General features: G+C 27.5%; 10 non-coding genes across 10 annotated transcripts; all 10 read left to right on the top strand.

Moving 5' to 3' along the window:
• Nucleotides 1-1,019: 1,019 nt before the first annotated feature.
• Nucleotides 1,020-1,104, top strand: TRNAM-CAU (transfer RNA methionine (anticodon CAU)). Its single transcript is given in 2 exon segments — nucleotides 1,020-1,057; nucleotides 1,069-1,104. It is a non-coding gene; the product is annotated as a tRNA-Met (tRNA).
• A 1,925-nt stretch (nucleotides 1,105-3,029) lies between these two features.
• Nucleotides 3,030-3,114, top strand: TRNAM-CAU (transfer RNA methionine (anticodon CAU)). Its single transcript is given in 2 exon segments — nucleotides 3,030-3,067; nucleotides 3,079-3,114. It is a non-coding gene; the product is annotated as a tRNA-Met (tRNA).
• Nucleotides 3,115-5,041: 1,927 nt separating this feature from the next.
• TRNAM-CAU (transfer RNA methionine (anticodon CAU)) lies at nucleotides 5,042-5,126 on the top strand. Its single transcript is given in 2 exon segments — nucleotides 5,042-5,079; nucleotides 5,091-5,126. It is a non-coding gene; the product is annotated as a tRNA-Met (tRNA).
• A 1,929-nt stretch (nucleotides 5,127-7,055) lies between these two features.
• Nucleotides 7,056-7,140, top strand: TRNAM-CAU (transfer RNA methionine (anticodon CAU)). The gene is given in 2 exon segments: nucleotides 7,056-7,093; nucleotides 7,105-7,140. It is a non-coding gene; the product is annotated as a tRNA-Met (tRNA).
• Nucleotides 7,141-9,069: 1,929 nt separating this feature from the next.
• Nucleotides 9,070-9,154, top strand: TRNAM-CAU (transfer RNA methionine (anticodon CAU)). The gene is given in 2 exon segments: nucleotides 9,070-9,107; nucleotides 9,119-9,154. It is a non-coding gene; the product is annotated as a tRNA-Met (tRNA).
• Nucleotides 9,155-11,084: 1,930 nt separating this feature from the next.
• TRNAM-CAU (transfer RNA methionine (anticodon CAU)) lies at nucleotides 11,085-11,169 on the top strand. The gene is given in 2 exon segments: nucleotides 11,085-11,122; nucleotides 11,134-11,169. It is a non-coding gene; the product is annotated as a tRNA-Met (tRNA).
• Nucleotides 11,170-13,098: 1,929 nt separating this feature from the next.
• Nucleotides 13,099-13,183, top strand: TRNAM-CAU (transfer RNA methionine (anticodon CAU)). The gene is given in 2 exon segments: nucleotides 13,099-13,136; nucleotides 13,148-13,183. It is a non-coding gene; the product is annotated as a tRNA-Met (tRNA).
• Nucleotides 13,184-15,110: 1,927 nt separating this feature from the next.
• Nucleotides 15,111-15,195, top strand: TRNAM-CAU (transfer RNA methionine (anticodon CAU)). Its single transcript is given in 2 exon segments — nucleotides 15,111-15,148; nucleotides 15,160-15,195. It is a non-coding gene; the product is annotated as a tRNA-Met (tRNA).
• A 1,922-nt stretch (nucleotides 15,196-17,117) lies between these two features.
• Nucleotides 17,118-17,202, top strand: TRNAM-CAU (transfer RNA methionine (anticodon CAU)). The gene is given in 2 exon segments: nucleotides 17,118-17,155; nucleotides 17,167-17,202. It is a non-coding gene; the product is annotated as a tRNA-Met (tRNA).
• A 1,919-nt stretch (nucleotides 17,203-19,121) lies between these two features.
• Nucleotides 19,122-19,206, top strand: TRNAM-CAU (transfer RNA methionine (anticodon CAU)). The gene is given in 2 exon segments: nucleotides 19,122-19,159; nucleotides 19,171-19,206. It is a non-coding gene; the product is annotated as a tRNA-Met (tRNA).
• Nucleotides 19,207-19,852: the final 646 nt, after the last annotated feature.

Below are 19,852 nucleotides of genomic sequence, written 5' to 3'. Positions count from 1 at the left end.
AGACAGCATTAGAATAAACTGAGAAGGAAAACTCGCTAAAGAAAGGACGAGAAAGAGAAAGAAGAACAAAATAGTGATGAAGATGAAATGTTTTGAACTGCATAGCCCGATCATTGGAGAATATAAATATTTTAAAGGCACAGGCCACAAAACTACTGTACCAACGAATAACAAGTTTATGTCTCATTGCAAGGATTTGACTTATTTGATGAAAGTGTTTTCATTTTCACACTAAAAAAAGTATTATGTATTCCTATTTTCCCATTGATTATAACTTATAGTGTTTTCTGCATGCTTTCTATTTTAAAAAGTAAAATAAAATTTTGTAAAGCAATACATCTTTAAGTTCTTTCCATATTTTAGTTTTCAAATACTCCTAATAAGGATTTCATTTGGAAATTACTCTTCAAAATTTCACGATTCATACTTGGTTTTGATTTTTGTATTTCTAAAAGGTAAAAAAAAAAGAAAAGAAAAAATTTGTCGACTTGTTCAAACAAACTCATAGAATTCAACATATGAAATTTGAAGCAGAAGTTTCTATTGTCGAGTAGGAATGAATAACCTTAAGATTCAGTTTTAAAATAACATTATAGAATTATGTTAGATGGAATGCATGCAAGAAATCATCCACTGTGAGTTTCCCCCGTATAAATAGTTGCCGATGATTTTGTTTAAGAGACTGCTTAACATTTTAGATATCACATCTCTGATACAATTATATATTATCTGCAAAGGGATGCAACTCATATTCATTATTTTCTTTCAACTTGATTTTATCTTTACGAATTAGTTTTCTTAATCTTTTTCTCATGTTATTTAAGTTTTCCTTTCCTCATTTTATGTCAATATATTTCATTTGGTGTATTAAATTCTTTTTTACTTCTAATCAATTTATATTATTCTTTTAAACTTTCTTACTTTTGTAAGTTATTAACTACTTTCTTAATTTGTTTTGCATTTAATTCAATTTTACATATCAAATTTTCTATAATTTTAAATTTTAAATTTTTATCAAAGGGGTGGTGGCGCAGTTGGCTAGCGCGTAGGTCTCATAGCTTCTGAGTTATCCTGAGGTCGAGAGTTCGAGCCTCTCTCACCCCAAACATTTTAATTTTTCTGTAAAAATAATAAAGATTTAAAAAATAATAATTCCGTATATTTGCATTTTGTTCGACTTGAAAGTTTCTTTCATAAATGAAATGAGACTTGTATGTATAATTGATTTATCGTTAATTTCCAACATTTATATAGAAGCTTCCCTTTTTAAATTGTCAAGACAATACATGAAATATTCAGTTGTCGATGTTTATAACAGATTCGTAATAAACCTAAAAATGAATGTTAACAAATTGGCATTCCGAATTGAAGTTGTATGAGAATCTTGTGCATTTCAAACTTATAATATTCAAAGATAAAAGGATCACTTACACGCAATTAACAAGTGATATTTCAATTTAAAATAATGATACACTTAATAAAACACCATTAACGTTGTTTCAAGAAAATACTATGTTGAAGATAAGGTTATACTTGTAACCAGACCCATAAAAATGGGACTATCCACCTCTATATTTCCATAAACAATAAAGGAATGTGACAAAATAGGAATTTAAGACCAAAGATTAGAAGATTGAGTCTGCATTAGTAGCCAGTGCATCACGTAGAGTAAAAAAAAGTCATAAATATATAAAGCAGAAATGAATAAAATTAATTAACATAAACTCTTATAACTAATGCTATCACAGTTTGGTTCTAACGGTACAATAGAGAATGTAAAAAAAGTATTAAATATACTAAAACACGCTTGAGAAACTACGAACAATCTAGAGCCATATAAATAAAGACGCAAATCTATAATAAGCTTTATCAATTAGAAAATGACACAATCTACAATAACAAGGACACAATCAAAATCTAGGGTTACTCTAATATGTGAAATATTAAAAACTCATTCTATTTAAGTTTAATCTCTCCCATTAAAATCACAAATTAAAAACCCAAAAATCAAAAGACAGCATTAGAATAAACTGAGAAGGAAAACTCGCTAAAGAAAGGACGAGAAAGAGAAAGAAGAACAAAATAGTGATGAAGATGAAATGTTTTGAACTGCATAGCCCGATCATTGGAGAATATAAATATTTTAAAGGCACAGGCCACAAAACTACTGTACCAACGAATAACAAGTTTATGTCTCATTGCAAGGATTTGACTTATTTGATGAAAGTGTTTTCATTTTCACACTAAAAAAAAGTATTATGTATTTCCTATTTTCCCATTGATTATAACTTATAGTGTTTTCTGCATGCTTTCTATTTTAAAAAGTAAAATAAAATTTTGTAAAGCAATACATCTTTAAGTTCTTTCCATATTTTAGTTTTCAAATACTCCTAATAAGGATTTCATTTGGAAATTACTCTTCAAAATTTCACGATTCATACTTGGTTTTGATTTTTGTATTTCTAAAAGGTAAAAAAAAAAAAAAAAAAATTTGTCGACTTGTTCAAACAAACTCATAGAATTCAACATATGAAATTTGAAGCAGAAGTTTCTATTGTCGAGTAGGAATGAATAACCTTAAGATTCAGTTTTAAAATAACATTATAGAATTATGTTAGATGGAATGCATGCAAGAAATCATCCACTGTGAGTTTCCCCCGTATAAATAGTTGCCGATGATTTTGTTTAAGAGACTGCTTAACATTTTAGATATCACATCTCTGATACAATTATATATTATCTGCAAAGGGATGCAACTCATATTCATTATTTTCTTTCAACTTGATTTTATCTTTACGAATTAGTTTTCTTAATCTTTTTCTCATGTTATTTAAGTTTTCCTTTCCTCATTTTATGTCAATATATTTCATTTGGTGTATTAAATTCTTTTTTACTTCTAATCAATTTATATTATTCTTTTAAACTTTCTTACTTTTGTAAGTTATTAACTACTTTCTTAATTTGTTTTGCATTTAATTCAATTTTACATATCAAATTTTCTATAATTTTAAATTTTAAATTTTATCAAAGGGGTGGTGGCGCAGTTGGCTAGCGCGTAGGTCTCATAGCTTCTGAGTTATCCTGAGGTCGAGAGTTCGAGCCTCTCTCACCCCAAACATTTTAATTTTTCTGTAAAAATAATAAAGATTTAAAAAATATTAATTCCGTATATTTGCATTTTGTTCGACTTGAAAGTTTCTTTCATAAATGAAATGAGACTTGTATGTATAATTGATTTATCGTTAATTTCCAACATTTATATAGAAGCTTCCCTTTTTAAATTGTCAAGACAATACATGAAATATTCAGTTGTCGATGTTTATAACAGATTCGTAATAAACCTAAAAATGAATGTTAACAAATTGGCATTCCGAATTGAAGTTGTATGAGAATCTTGTGCATTTCAAACTTATAATATTCAAAGATAAAAGGATCACTTACACGCAATTAACAAGTGATATTTCAATTTAAAATAATGATACACTTAATAAAACACCATTAACGTTGTTTCAAGAAAATACTATGTTGAAGATAAGGTTATACTTGTAACCAGACCCATAAAAATGGGACTATCCACCTCTATATTTCCATAAACAATAAAGGAATGTGACAAAATAGGAATTTAAGACCAAAGATTAGAAGATTGAGTCTGCATTAGTAGCCAGTGCATCACGTAGAGTAAAAAAAAGTCATAAATATATAAAGCAGAAATGAATAAAATTAATTAACATAAACTCTTATAACTAATGCTATCACAGTTTGGTTCTAACGGTACAATAGAGAATGTAAAAAAAGTATTAAATATACTAAAACACGCTTGAGAAACTACGAACAATCTAGAGCCATATAAATAAAGACGCAAATCTATAATAAGCTTTATCAATTAGAAAATGACACAATCTACAATAACAAGGACACAATCAAAATCTAGGGTTACTCTAATATGTGAAATATTAAAAACTCATTCTATTTAAGTTTAATCTCTCCCATTAAAATCACAAATTAAAAACCCAAAAATCAAAAGACAGCATTAGAATAAACTGAGAAGGAAAACTCGCTAAAGAAAGGACGAGAAAGAGAAAGAAGAACAAAATAGTGATGAAGATGAAATGTTTTGAACTGCATAGCCCGATCATTGGAGAATATAAATATTTTAAAGGCACAGGCCACAAAACTACTGTACCAACGAATAACAAGTTTATGTCTCATTGCAAGGATTTGACTTATTTGATGAAAGTGTTTTCATTTTCACACTAAAAAAAAGTATTATGTATTCCTATTTTCCCATTGATTATAACTTATAGTGTTTTCTGCATGCTTTCTATTTTAAAAAGTAAAATAAAATTTTGTAAAGCAATACATCTTTAAGTTCTTTCCATATTTTAGTTTTCAAATACTCCTAATAAGGATTTCATTTGGAAATTACTCTTCAAAATTTCACGATTCATACTTGGTTTTGATTTTTGTATTTCTAAAAGGTAAAAAAAAAAAAAAGAAAAAATTTGTCGACTTGTTCAAACAAACTCATAGAATTCAACATATGAAATTTGAAGCAGAAGTTTCTATTGTCGAGTAGGAATGAATAACCTTAAGATTCAGTTTTAAAATAACATTATAGAATTATGTTAGATGGAATGCATGCAAGAAATCATCCACTGTGAGTTTCCCCCGTATAAATAGTTGCCGATGATTTTGTTTAAGAGACTGCTTAACATTTTAGATATCACATCTCTGATACAATTATATATTATCTGCAAAGGGATGCAACTCATATTCATTATTTTCTTTCAACTTGATTTTATCTTTACGAATTAGTTTTCTTAATCTTTTTCTCATGTTATTTAAGTTTTCCTTTCCTCATTTTATGTCAATATATTTCATTTGGTGTATTAAATTCTTTTTTACTTCTAATCAATTTATATTATTCTTTTAAACTTTCTTACTTTTGTAAGTTATTAACTACTTTCTTAATTTGTTTTGCATTTAATTCAATTTTACATATCAAATTTTCTATAATTTTAAATTTTAAATTTTTATCAAAGGGGTGGTGGCGCAGTTGGCTAGCGCGTAGGTCTCATAGCTTCTGAGTTATCCTGAGGTCGAGAGTTCGAGCCTCTCTCACCCCAAACATTTTAATTTTTCTGTAAAAATAATAAAGATTTAAAAAATATTAATTCCGTATATTTGCATTTTGTTCGACTTGAAAGTTTCTTTCATAAATGAAATGAGACTTGTATGTATAATTGATTTATCGTTAATTTCCAACATTTATATAGAAGCTTCCCTTTTTAAATTGTCAAGACAATACATGAAATATTCAGTTGTCGATGTTTATAACAGATTCGTAATAAACCTAAAAATGAATGTTAACAAATTGGCATTCCGAATTGAAGTTGTATGAGAATCTTGTGCATTTCAAACTTATAATATTCAAAGATAAAAGGATCACTTACACGCAATTAACAAGTGATATTTCAATTTAAAATAATGATACACTTAATAAAACACCATTAACGTTGTTTCAAGAAAATACTATGTTGAAGATAAGGTTATACTTGTAACCAGACCCATAAAAATGGGACTATCCACCTCTATATTTCCATAAACAATAAAGGAATGTGACAAAATAGGAATTTAAGACCAAAGATTAGAAGATTGAGTCTGCATTAGTAGCCAGTGCATCACGTAGAGTAAAAAAAAGTCATAAATATATAAAGCAGAAATGAATAAAATTAATTAACATAAACTCTTATAACTAATGCTATCACAGTTTGGTTCTAACGGTACAATAGAGAATGTAAAAAAAGTATTAAATATACTAAAACACGCTTGAGAAACTACGAACAATCTAGAGCCATATAAATAAAGACGCAAATCTATAATAAGCTTTATCAATTAGAAAATGACACAATCTACAATAACAAGGACACAATCAAAATCTAGGGTTACTCTAATATGTGAAATATTAAAAACTCATTCTATTTAAGTTTAATCTCTCCCATTAAAATCACAAATTAAAAACCCAAAAATCAAAAGACAGCATTAGAATAAACTGAGAAGGAAAACTCGCTAAAGAAAGGACGAGAAAGAGAAAGAAGAACAAAATAGTGATGAAGATGAAATGTTTTGAACTGCATAGCCCGATCATTGGAGAATATAAATATTTTAAAGGCACAGGCCACAAAACTACTGTACCAACGAATAACAAGTTTATGTCTCATTGCAAGGATTTGACTTATTTGATGAAAGTGTTTTCATTTTCACACTAAAAAAAAGTATTATGTATTTCCTATTTTCCCATTGATTATAACTTATAGTGTTTTCTGCATGCTTTCTATTTTAAAAAGTAAAATAAAATTTTGTAAAGCAATACATCTTTAAGTTCTTTCCATATTTTAGTTTTCAAATACTCCTAATAAGGATTTCATTTGGAAATTACTCTTCAAAATTTCACGATTCATACTTGGTTTTGATTTTTGTATTTCTAAAAGGTAAAAAAAAAAGAAAAGAAAAAATTTGTCGACTTGTTCAAACAAACTCATAGAATTCAACATATGAAATTTGAAGCAGAAGTTTCTATTGTCGAGTAGGAATGAATAACCTTAAGATTCAGTTTTAAAATAACATTATAGAATTATGTTAGATGGAATGCATGCAAGAAATCATCCACTGTGAGTTTCCCCCGTATAAATAGTTGCCGATGATTTTGTTTAAGAGACTGCTTAACATTTTAGATATCACATCTCTGATACAATTATATATTATCTGCAAAGGGATGCAACTCATATTCATTATTTTCTTTCAACTTGATTTTATCTTTACGAATTAGTTTTCTTAATCTTTTTCTCATGTTATTTAAGTTTTCCTTTCCTCATTTTATGTCAATATATTTCATTTGGTGTATTAAATTCTTTTTTACTTCTAATCAATTTATATTATTCTTTTAAACTTTCTTACTTTTGTAAGTTATTAACTACTTTCTTAATTTGTTTTGCATTTAATTCAATTTTACATATCAAATTTTCTATAATTTTAAATTTTAAATTTTTATCAAAGGGGTGGTGGCGCAGTTGGCTAGCGCGTAGGTCTCATAGCTTCTGAGTTATCCTGAGGTCGAGAGTTCGAGCCTCTCTCACCCCAAACATTTTAATTTTTCTGTAAAAATAATAAAGATTTAAAAAATATTAATTCCGTATATTTGCATTTTGTTCGACTTGAAAGTTTCTTTCATAAATGAAATGAGACTTGTATGTATAATTGATTTATCGTTAATTTCCAACATTTATATAGAAGCTTCCCTTTTTAAATTGTCAAGACAATACATGAAATATTCAGTTGTCGATGTTTATAACAGATTCGTAATAAACCTAAAAATGAATGTTAACAAATTGGCATTCCGAATTGAAGTTGTATGAGAATCTTGTGCATTTCAAACTTATAATATTCAAAGATAAAAGGATCACTTACACGCAATTAACAAGTGATATTTCAATTTAAAATAATGATACACTTAATAAAACACCATTAACGTTGTTTCAAGAAAATACTATGTTGAAGATAAGGTTATACTTGTAACCAGACCCATAAAAATGGGACTATCCACCTCTATATTTCCATAAACAATAAAGGAATGTGACAAAATAGGAATTTAAGACCAAAGATTAGAAGATTGAGTCTGCATTAGTAGCCAGTGCATCACGTAGAGTAAAAAAAAGTCATAAATATATAAAGCAGAAATGAATAAAATTAATTAACATAAACTCTTATAACTAATGCTATCACAGTTTGGTTCTAACGGTACAATAGAGAATGTAAAAAAAGTATTAAATATACTAAAACACGCTTGAGAAACTACGAACAATCTAGAGCCATATAAATAAAGACGCAAATCTATAATAAGCTTTATCAATTAGAAAATGACACAATCTACAATAACAAGGACACAATCAAAATCTAGGGTTACTCTAATATGTGAAATATTAAAAACTCATTCTATTTAAGTTTAATCTCTCCCATTAAAATCACAAATTAAAAACCCAAAAATCAAAAGACAGCATTAGAATAAACTGAGAAGGAAAACTCGCTAAAGAAAGGACGAGAAAGAGAAAGAAGAACAAAATAGTGATGAAGATGAAATGTTTTGAACTGCATAGCCCGATCATTGGAGAATATAAATATTTTAAAGGCACAGGCCACAAAACTACTGTACCAACGAATAACAAGTTTATGTCTCATTGCAAGGATTTGACTTATTTGATGAAAGTGTTTTCATTTTCACACTAAAAAAAAGTATTATGTATTTCCTATTTTCCCATTGATTATAACTTATAGTGTTTTCTGCATGCTTTCTATTTTAAAAAGTAAAATAAAATTTTGTAAAGCAATACATCTTTAAGTTCTTTCCATATTTTAGTTTTCAAATACTCCTAATAAGGATTTCATTTGGAAATTACTCTTCAAAATTTCACGATTCATACTTGGTTTTGATTTTTGTATTTCTAAAAGGTAAAAAAAAAAAAAAAGAAAAAATTTGTCGACTTGTTCAAACAAACTCATAGAATTCAACATATGAAATTTGAAGCAGAAGTTTCTATTGTCGAGTAGGAATGAATAACCTTAAGATTCAGTTTTAAAATAACATTATAGAATTATGTTAGATGGAATGCATGCAAGAAATCATCCACTGTGAGTTTCCCCCGTATAAATAGTTGCCGATGATTTTGTTTAAGAGACTGCTTAACATTTTAGATATCACATCTCTGATACAATTATATATTATCTGCAAAGGGATGCAACTCATATTCATTATTTTCTTTCAACTTGATTTTATCTTTACGAATTAGTTTTCTTAATCTTTTTCTCATGTTATTTAAGTTTTCCTTTCCTCATTTTATGTCAATATATTTCATTTGGTGTATTAAATTCTTTTTTACTTCTAATCAATTTATATTATTCTTTTAAACTTTCTTACTTTTGTAAGTTATTAACTACTTTCTTAATTTGTTTTGCATTTAATTCAATTTTACATATCAAATTTTCTATAATTTTAAATTTTAAATTTTTATCAAAGGGGTGGTGGCGCAGTTGGCTAGCGCGTAGGTCTCATAGCTTCTGAGTTATCCTGAGGTCGAGAGTTCGAGCCTCTCTCACCCCAAACATTTTAATTTTTCTGTAAAAATAATAAAGATTTAAAAAATATTAATTCCGTATATTTGCATTTTGTTCGACTTGAAAGTTTCTTTCATAAATGAAATGAGACTTGTATGTATAATTGATTTATCGTTAATTTCCAACATTTATATAGAAGCTTCCCTTTTTAAATTGTCAAGACAATACATGAAATATTCAGTTGTCGATGTTTATAACAGATTCGTAATAAACCTAAAAATGAATGTTAACAAATTGGCATTCCGAATTGAAGTTGTATGAGAATCTTGTGCATTTCAAACTTATAATATTCAAAGATAAAAGGATCACTTACACGCAATTAACAAGTGATATTTCAATTTAAAATAATGATACACTTAATAAAACACCATTAACGTTGTTTCAAGAAAATACTATGTTGAAGATAAGGTTATACTTGTAACCAGACCCATAAAAATGGGACTATCCACCTCTATATTTCCATAAACAATAAAGGAATGTGACAAAATAGGAATTTAAGACCAAAGATTAGAAGATTGAGTCTGCATTAGTAGCCAGTGCATCACGTAGAGTAAAAAAAAGTCATAAATATATAAAGCAGAAATGAATAAAATTAATTAACATAAACTCTTATAACTAATGCTATCACAGTTTGGTTCTAACGGTACAATAGAGAATGTAAAAAAAGTATTAAATATACTAAAACACGCTTGAGAAACTACGAACAATCTAGAGCCATATAAATAAAGACGCAAATCTATAATAAGCTTTATCAATTAGAAAATGACACAATCTACAATAACAAGGACACAATCAAAATCTAGGGTTACTCTAATATGTGAAATATTAAAAACTCATTCTATTTAAGTTTAATCTCTCCCATTAAAATCACAAATTAAAAACCCAAAAATCAAAAGACAGCATTAGAATAAACTGAGAAGGAAAACTCGCTAAAGAAAGGACGAGAAAGAGAAAGAAGAACAAAATAGTGATGAAGATGAAATGTTTTGAACTGCATAGCCCGATCATTGGAGAATATAAATATTTTAAAGGCACAGGCCACAAAACTACTGTACCAACGAATAACAAGTTTATGTCTCATTGCAAGGATTTGACTTATTTGATGAAAGTGTTTTCATTTTCACACTAAAAAAAAGTATTATGTATTTCCTATTTTCCCATTGATTATAACTTATAGTGTTTTCTGCATGCTTTCTATTTTAAAAAGTAAAATAAAATTTTGTAAAGCAATACATCTTTAAGTTCTTTCCATATTTTAGTTTTCAAATACTCCTAATAAGGATTTCATTTGGAAATTACTCTTCAAAATTTCACGATTCATACTTGGTTTTGATTTTTGTATTTCTAAAAGGTAAAAAAAAAAAGAAAAGAAAAAATTTGTCGACTTGTTCAAACAAACTCATAGAATTCAACATATGAAATTTGAAGCAGAAGTTTCTATTGTCGAGTAGGAATGAATAACCTTAAGATTCAGTTTTAAAATAACATTATAGAATTATGTTAGATGGAATGCATGCAAGAAATCATCCACTGTGAGTTTCCCCCGTATAAATAGTTGCCGATGATTTTGTTTAAGAGACTGCTTAACATTTTAGATATCACATCTCTGATACAATTATATATTATCTGCAAAGGGATGCAAGTCATATTCATTATTTTCTTTCAACTTGATTTTATCTTTACGAATTAGTTTTCTTAATCTTTTTCTCATGTTATTTAAGTTTTCCTTTCCTCATTTTATGTCAATATATTTCATTTGGTGTATTAAATTCTTTTTTACTTCTAATCAATTTATATTATTCTTTTAAACTTTCTTACTTTTGTAAGTTATTAACTACTTTCTTAATTTGTTTTGCATTTAATTCAATTTTACATATCAAATTTTCTATAATTTTAAATTTTAAATTTTTATCAAAGGGGTGGTGGCGCAGTTGGCTAGCGCGTAGGTCTCATAGCTTCTGAGTTATCCTGAGGTCGAGAGTTCGAGCCTCTCTCACCCCAAACATTTTAATTTTTCTGTAAAAATAATAAAGATTTAAAAAATAATAATTCCGTATATTTGCATTTTGTTCGACTTGAAAGTTTCTTTCATAAATGAAATGAGACTTGTATGTATAATTGATTTATCGTTAATTTCCAACATTTATATAGAAGCTTCCCTTTTTAAATTGTCAAGACAATACATGAAATATTCAGTTGTCGATGTTTATAACAGATTCGTAATAAACCTAAAAATGAATGTTAACAAATTGGCATTCCGAATTGAAGTTGTATGAGAATCTTGTGCATTTCAAACTTATAATATTCAAAGATAAAAGGATCACTTACACGCAATTAACAAGTGATATTTCAATTTAAAATAATGATACACTTAATAAAACACCATTAACGTTGTTTCAAGAAAATACTATGTTGAAGATAAGGTTATACTTGTAACCAGACCCATAAAAATGGGACTATCCACCTCTATATTTCCATAAACAATAAAGGAATGTGACAAAATAGGAATTTAAGACCAAAGATTAGAAGATTGAGTCTGCATTAGTAGCCAGTGCATCACGTAGAGTAAAAAAAAGTCATAAATATATAAAGCAGAAATGAATAAAATTAATTAACATAAACTCTTATAACTAATGCTATCACAGTTTGGTTCTAACGGTACAATAGAGAATGTAAAAAAAGTATTAAATATACTAAAACACGCTTGAGAAACTACGAACAATCTAGAGCCATATAAATAAAGACGCAAATCTATAATAAGCTTTATCAATTAGAAAATGACACAATCTACAATAACAAGGACACAATCAAAATCTAGGGTTACTCTAATATGTGAAATATTAAAAACTCATTCTATTTAAGTTTAATCTCTCCCATTAAAATCACAAATTAAAAACCCAAAAATCAAAAGACAGCATTAGAATAAACTGAGAAGGAAAACTCGCTAAAGAAAGGACGAGAAAGAGAAAGAAGAACAAAATAGTGATGAAGATGAAATGTTTTGAACTGCATAGCCCGATCATTGGAGAATATAAATATTTTAAAGGCACAGGCCACAAAACTACTGTACCAACGAATAACAAGTTTATGTCTCATTGCAAGGATTTGACTTATTTGATGAAAGTGTTTTCATTTTCACACTAAAAAAAAGTATTATGTATTTCCTATTTTCCCATTGATTATAACTTATAGTGTTTTCTGCATGCTTTCTATTTTAAAAAGTAAAATAAAATTTTGTAAAGCAATACATCTTTAAGTTCTTTCCATATTTTAGTTTTCAAATACTCCTAATAAGGATTTCATTTGGAAATTACTCTTCAAAATTTCACGATTCATACTTGGTTTTGATTTTTGTATTTCTAAAAGGTAAAAAAAAAAGAAAAGAAAAAATTTGTCGACTTGTTCAAACAAACTCATAGAATTCAACATATGAAATTTGAAGCAGAAGTTTCTATTGTCGAGTAGGAATGAATAACCTTAAGATTCAGTTTTAAAATAACATTATAGAATTATGTTAGATGGAATGCATGCAAGAAATCATCCACTGTGAGTTTCCCCCGTATAAATAGTTGCCGATGATTTTGTTTAAGAGACTGCTTAACATTTTAGATATCACATCTCTGATACAATTATATATTATCTGCAAAGGGATGCAACTCATATTCATTATTTTCTTTCAACTTGATTTTATCTTTACGAATTAGTTTTCTTAATCTTTTTCTCATGTTATTTAAGTTTTCCTTTCCTCATTTTATGTCAATATATTTCATTTGGTGTATTAAATTCTTTTTTACTTCTAATCAATTTATATTATTCTTTTAAACTTTCTTACTTTTGTAAGTTATTAACTACTTTCTTAATTTGTTTTGCATTTAATTCAATTTTACATATCAAATTTTCTATAATTTTAAATTTTAAATTTTTATCAAAGGGGTGGTGGCGCAGTTGGCTAGCGCGTAGGTCTCATAGCTTCTGAGTTATCCTGAGGTCGAGAGTTCGAGCCTCTCTCACCCCAAACATTTTAATTTTTCTGTAAAAATAATAAAGATTTAAAAAATAATAATTCCGTATATTTGCATTTTGTTCGACTTGAAAGTTTCTTTCATAAATGAAATGAGACTTGTATGTATAATTGATTTATCGTTAATTTCCAACATTTATATAGAAGCTTCCCTTTTTAAATTGTCAAGACAATACATGAAATATTCAGTTGTCGATGTTTATAACAGATTCGTAATAAACCTAAAAATGAATGTTAACAAATTGGCATTCCGAATTGAAGTTGTATGAGAATCTTGTGCATTTCAAACTTATAATATTCAAAGATAAAAGGATCACTTACACGCAATTAACAAGTGATATTTCAATTTAAAATAATGATACACTTAATAAAACACCATTAACGTTGTTTCAAGAAAATACTATGTTGAAGATAAGGTTATACTTGTAACCAGACCCATAAAAATGGGACTATCCACCTCTATATTTCCATAAACAATAAAGGAATGTGACAAAATAGGAATTTAAGACCAAAGATTAGAAGATTGAGTCTGCATTAGTAGCCAGTGCATCACGTAGAGTAAAAAAAAGTCATAAATATATAAAGCAGAAATGAATAAAATAATTAACATAAACTCTTATAACTAATGCTATCACAGTTTGGTTCTAACGGTACAATAGAGAATGTAAAAAAAGTATTAAATATACTAAAACACGCTTGAGAAACTACGAACAATCTAGAGCCATATAAATAAAGACCCAAATCTATAATAAGCTTTATCAATTAGAAAATGACACAATCTACAATAACAAGGACACAATCAAAATCTAGGGTTACTCTAATATGTGAAATATTAAAAACTCATTCTATTTAAGTTTAATCTCTCCCATTAAAATCACAAATTAAAAACCCAAAAATCAAAAGACAGCATTAGAATAAACTGAGAAGGAAAACTCGCTAAAGAAAGGACGAGAAAGAGAAAGAAGAACAAAATAGTGATGAAGATGAAATGTTTTGAACTGCATAGCCCGATCATTGGAGAATATAAATATTTTAAAGGCACAGGCCACAAAACTACTGTACCAACGAATAACAAGTTTATGTCTCATTGCAAGGATTTGACTTATTTGATGAAAGTGTTTTCATTTTCACACTAAAAAAAGTATTATGTATTTCCTATTTTCCCATTGATTATAACTTATAGTGTTTTCTGCATGCTTTCTATTTTAAAAAGTAAAATAAAATTTTGTAAAGCAATACATCTTTAAGTTCTTTCCATATTTTAGTTTTCAAATACTCCTAATAAGGATTTCATTTGGAAATTACTCTTCAAAATTTCACGATTCATACTTGGTTTTGATTTTTGTATTTCTAAAAGGTAAAAAAAAAAAAAAAAAAAAAATTTGTCGACTTGTTCAAACAAACTCATAGAATTCAACATATGAAATTTGAAGCAGAAGTTTCTATTGTCGAGTAGGAATGAATAACCTTAAGATTCAGTTTTAAAATAACATTATAGAATTATGTTAGATGGAATGCATGCAAGAAATCATCCACTGTGAGTTTCCCCCGTATAAATAGTTGCCGATGATTTTGTTTAAGAGACTGCTTAACATTTTAGATATCACATCTCTGATACAATTATATATTATCTGCAAAGGGATGCAAGTCATATTCATTATTTTCTTTCAACTTGATTTTATCTTTACGAATTAGTTTTCTTAATCTTTTTCTCATGTTATTTAAGTTTTCCTTTCCTCATTTTATGTCAATATATTTCATTTGGTGTATTAAATTCTTTTTTACTTCTAATCAATTTATATTATTCTTTTAAACTTTCTTACTTTTGTAAGTTATTAACTACTTTCTTAATTTGTTTTGCATTTAATTCAATTTTACATATCAAATTTTCTATAATTTTAAATTTTAAATTTTTATCAAAGGGGTGGTGGCGCAGTTGGCTAGCGCGTAGGTCTCATAGCTTCTGAGTTATCCTGAGGTCGAGAGTTCGAGCCTCTCTCACCCCAAACATTTTAATTTTTCTGTAAAAATAATAAAGATTTAAAAATATTAATTCCGTATATTTGCATTTTGTTCGACTTGAAAGTTTTTTTCATAAATGAAATGAGACTTGTATGTATAATTGATTTATCGTTAATTTCCAACATTTATATAGAAGCTTCCCTTTTTAAATTGTCAAGACAATACATGAAATATTCAGTTGTCGATGTTTATAACAGATTCGTAATAAACCTAAAAATGAATGTTAACAAATTGGCATTCCGAATTGAAGTTGTATGAGAATCTTGTGCATTTCAAACTTATAATATTCAAAGATAAAAGGATCACTTACACGCAATTAACAAGTGATATTTCAATTTAAAATAATGATACACTTAATAAAACACCATTAACGTTGTTTCAAGAAAATACTATGTTGAAGATAAGGTTATACTTGTAACCAGACCCATAAAAATGGGACTATCCACCTCTATATTTCCATAAACAATAAAGGAATGTGACAAAATAGGAATTTAAGACCAAAGATTAGAAGATTGAGTCTGCATTAGTAGCCAGTGCATCACGTAGAGTAAAAAAAAGTCATAAATATATAAAGCAGAAATGAATAAAATAAATTAACATAAACTCTTATAACTAATGCTATCACAGTTTGGTTCTAACGGTACAATAGAGAATGTAAAAAAGTATTAAATATACTAAAACACGCTTGAGAAACTACGAACAATCTAGAGCCATATAAATAAAGACGCAATCTATAATAAGCTTTATCAATTAGAAAATGACACAATCTACAATAACAAGGACACAATCAAAATCTAGGGTTACTCTAATATGTGAAATATTAAAAACTCATTCTATTTAAGTTTAATCTCTCCCATTAAAATCACAAATTAAAAACCCAAAAATCAAAAGACAGCATTAGAATAAACTGAGAAGGAAAACTCGCTAAAGAAAGGACGAGAAAGAGAAAGAAGAACAAAATAGTGATGAAGATGAAATGTTTTGAACTGCATAGCCCGATCATTGGAGAATATAAATATTTTAAAGGCACAGGCCACAAAACTACTGTACCAACGAATAACAAGTTTATGTCTCATTGCAAGGATTTGACTTATTTGATGAAAGTGTTTTCATTTTCACACTAAAAAAGTATTATGTATTTCCTATTTTCCCATTGATTATAACTTATAGTGTTTTCTGCATGCTTTCTATTTTAAAAGTAAAATAAAATTTTGTAAAGCAATACATCTTTAAGTTCTTTCCATATTTTAGTTTTCAAATACTCCTAATAAGGATTTCATTTGGAAATTACTCTTCAAAATTTCACGATTCATACTTGGTTTTGATTTTTGTATTTCTAAAAGGTAAAAAAAAAGAAAAGAAAAAATTTGTCGACTTGTTCAAACAAACTCATAGAATTCAACATATGAAATTTGAAGCAGAAGTTTCTATTGTCGAGTAGGAATGAATAACCTTAAGATTCAGTTTTAAAATAACATTATAGAATTATGTTAGATGGAATGCATGCAAGAAATCATCCACTGTGAGTTTCCCCCGTATAAATAGTTGCCGATGATTTTGTTTAAGAGACTGCTTAACATTTTAGATATCACATCTCTGATACAATTATATATTATCTGCAAAGGGATGCAAGTCATATTCATTATTTTCTTTCAACTTGATTTTATCTTTACGAATTAGTTTTCTTAATCTTTTTCTCATGTTATTTAAGTTTTCCTTTCCTCATTTTATGTCAATATATTTCATTTGGTGTATTAAATTCTTTTTTACTTCTAATCAATTTATATTATTCTTTTAAACTTTCTTACTTTTGTAAGTTATTAACTACTTTCTTAATTTGTTTTGCATTTAATTCAATTTTACATATCAAATTTTCTATAATTTTAAAATTTTAATTTTTATCAAAGGGGTGGTGGCGCAGTTGGCTAGCGCGTAGGTCTCATAGCTTCTGAGTTATCCTGAGGTCGAGAGTTCGAGCCTCTCTCACCCCAAACATTTTAATTTTTCTGTAAAAATAATAAAGATTTAAAAAATAATAATTCCGTATATTTGCATTTTGTTCGACTTGAAAGTTTCTTTCATAAATGAAATGAGACTTGTATGTATAATTGATTTATCGTTAATTTCCAACATTTATATAGAAGCTTCCCTTTTTAAATTGTCAAGACAATACATGAAATATTCAGTTGTCGATGTTTATAACAGATTCGTAATAAACCTAAAAATGAATGTTAACAAATTGGCATTCCGAATTGAAGTTGTATGAGAATCTTGTGCATTTCAAACTTATAATATTCAAAGATAAAAGGATCACTTACATGCAATTAACAAGTGATATTTCAATTTAAAATAATGATACACTTAAACAACACCATTAACGTTGTTTCAAGAAAATACTATGTTGAAGATAAGGTTATACTTGTAACCAGACCCATAAAAATGGGACTATCCACCTCTATATTTCCATAAACAATAAAGGAATGTGACAAAATAGGAATTTAAGACCAAAGATTAGAAGATTGAGTCTGCATTAGTAGCCAGTGCATCACGTAGAGTAAAAAAAAGTCATAAATATATAAAGCAGAAATGAATAAAATTAATTAACATAAACTCTTATAACTAATGCTATCACAGTTTGGTTCTAACGGTACAATAGAGAATGTAAAAAAAGTATTAAATATACTAAAACACGCTTGAGAAACTACGAACAATCTAGAGCCATATAAATAAAGACCCAAATCTATAATAAGCTTTATCAATTAGAAAATGACACAATCTACAATAACAAGGACACAATCAAAATCTAGGTTACTCTAATATGTGAAATATTAAAAACTCATTCTATTTAAGTTTAATCTCTCCCATTAAAATCACAAATTAAAAACCCAAAAATCAAAAGACAGCATTAGAATAAACTGAGAAGGAAAACTCGCTAAAGAAAGGACGAGAAAGAGAAAGAAGAACAAAATAGTGATGAAGATGAAATGTTTTGAACTGCATAGCCCGATCATTGGAGAATATAAATATTTTAAAGGCACAGGCCACAAAACTACTGTACCAACGAATAACAAGTTTATGTCTCATTGCAAGGATTTGACTTATTTGATGAAAGTGTTTTCATTTTCACACTAAAAAAAGTATTATGTATTTCCTATTTTCCCATTGATTATAACTTATAGTGTTTTCTGCATGCTTTCTATTTTAAAAAGTAAAATAAAATTTTGTAAAGCAATACTCTTTATCTTTAAGTTCTTTCCATATTTTAGTTTTCAAATACTCCTAATAAGGATTTCATTTGGAAATTACTCTTCAAATTTCACGATTCATACTTGGTTTTGATTTTTGTATTTCTAAAAGGTAAAAAAAAAAAAGAAAAAATTGTCGACTTGTTCAAACAAACTCATAGAATTCAACATATGAAATTTGAAGCAGAAGTTTCTATTGTCGAGTAGGAATGAATAACCTTAAGATTCAGTTTTAAAATAACATTATAGAATTATGTTAGATGGAATGCATGCAAGAAATCATCCACTGTGAGTTTCCCCCGTATAAATAGTTCCGATGATTTTGTTAAGAGACTGCTTAACATTTTAGATATCACATCTCTGATACAATTATATATTATCTGCAAAGGGATGCAACTCATATTCATTATTTTCTTTCAACTTGATTTTATCTTTACGAATTAGTTTTCTTAATCTTTTCTCATGTTATTTAAGTTTTCCTTTCCTCATTTTATGTCATATATTTCATTTGGTGTATTAAATTCTTTTTTACTTCTAATCAATTTATATTATTCTTTTAAACTTTCTTACTTTTGTAAGTTATTAACTACTTTCTTAATTTGTTTTGCATTTAATTCAATTTACATATCAAATTTTCTATATTTTAAATTTTAAATTTTTATCAAAGGGTGGTGGCGCAGTTGGCTAGCGCGTAGGTCTCATAGCTTCTGAGTTATCCTGAGGTCGAGAGTTCGAGCCTCTCTCACCCCAACATTTTAATTTTCTGTAAAAATAATAAAGATTTAAAAAATATTAATTCCGTATATTTGCATTTTGTTCGACTTGAAAGTTTCTTTCATAAATGAAATGAGACTTGTATGTATAATTGATTTATCGTTAATTTCCAACATTTATATAGAAGCTTCCCTTTTTAAATTGTCAAGACAATACATGAAATATTCAGTTGTCGATGTTTATACAGATTCGTAATAAACCTAAAAATGAATGTTAACAAATTGGCATTCCGAATTGAAGTTGTATGAGAATCTTGTGCATTTCAAACTTATAATATTCAAAGATAAAAGGATCACTTACATGCAATTAACAAGTGATATTTCAATTTAAAATAATGATACACTTAATAAAACACCATTAACGTTGTTTCAAGAAAATACTATGTTGAAGATAAGGTTATACTTGTAACCAGACCCATAAAAATGGGACTATCCACCTCTATATTTCCATAAACAATAAAGGAATGTGACAAAATAGGAATTTAAGACCAAAGATTAGAAGATTGAGTCTGCATTAGTAGCCAGTGCATCACGTAGAGTAAAAAAAGTCATAAATATATAAAGCAGAAATGAATAAAATTAATTAACTAAACTCTTATACTAATGCTATCACAGTTTGGTTC

The sequence above is a fragment of the Lathyrus oleraceus genome, unplaced genomic scaffold (genome assembly GCF_024323335.1).
Source record: "Lathyrus oleraceus cultivar Zhongwan6 unplaced genomic scaffold, CAAS_Psat_ZW6_1.0 chrUn0677, whole genome shotgun sequence".
Lineage (NCBI taxonomy): Eukaryota > Viridiplantae > Streptophyta > Magnoliopsida > Fabales > Fabaceae > Lathyrus > Lathyrus oleraceus.
Note: the sequence above shows the minus strand (reverse complement) of the source record. Positions and strands in the feature narration are given on the sequence as shown.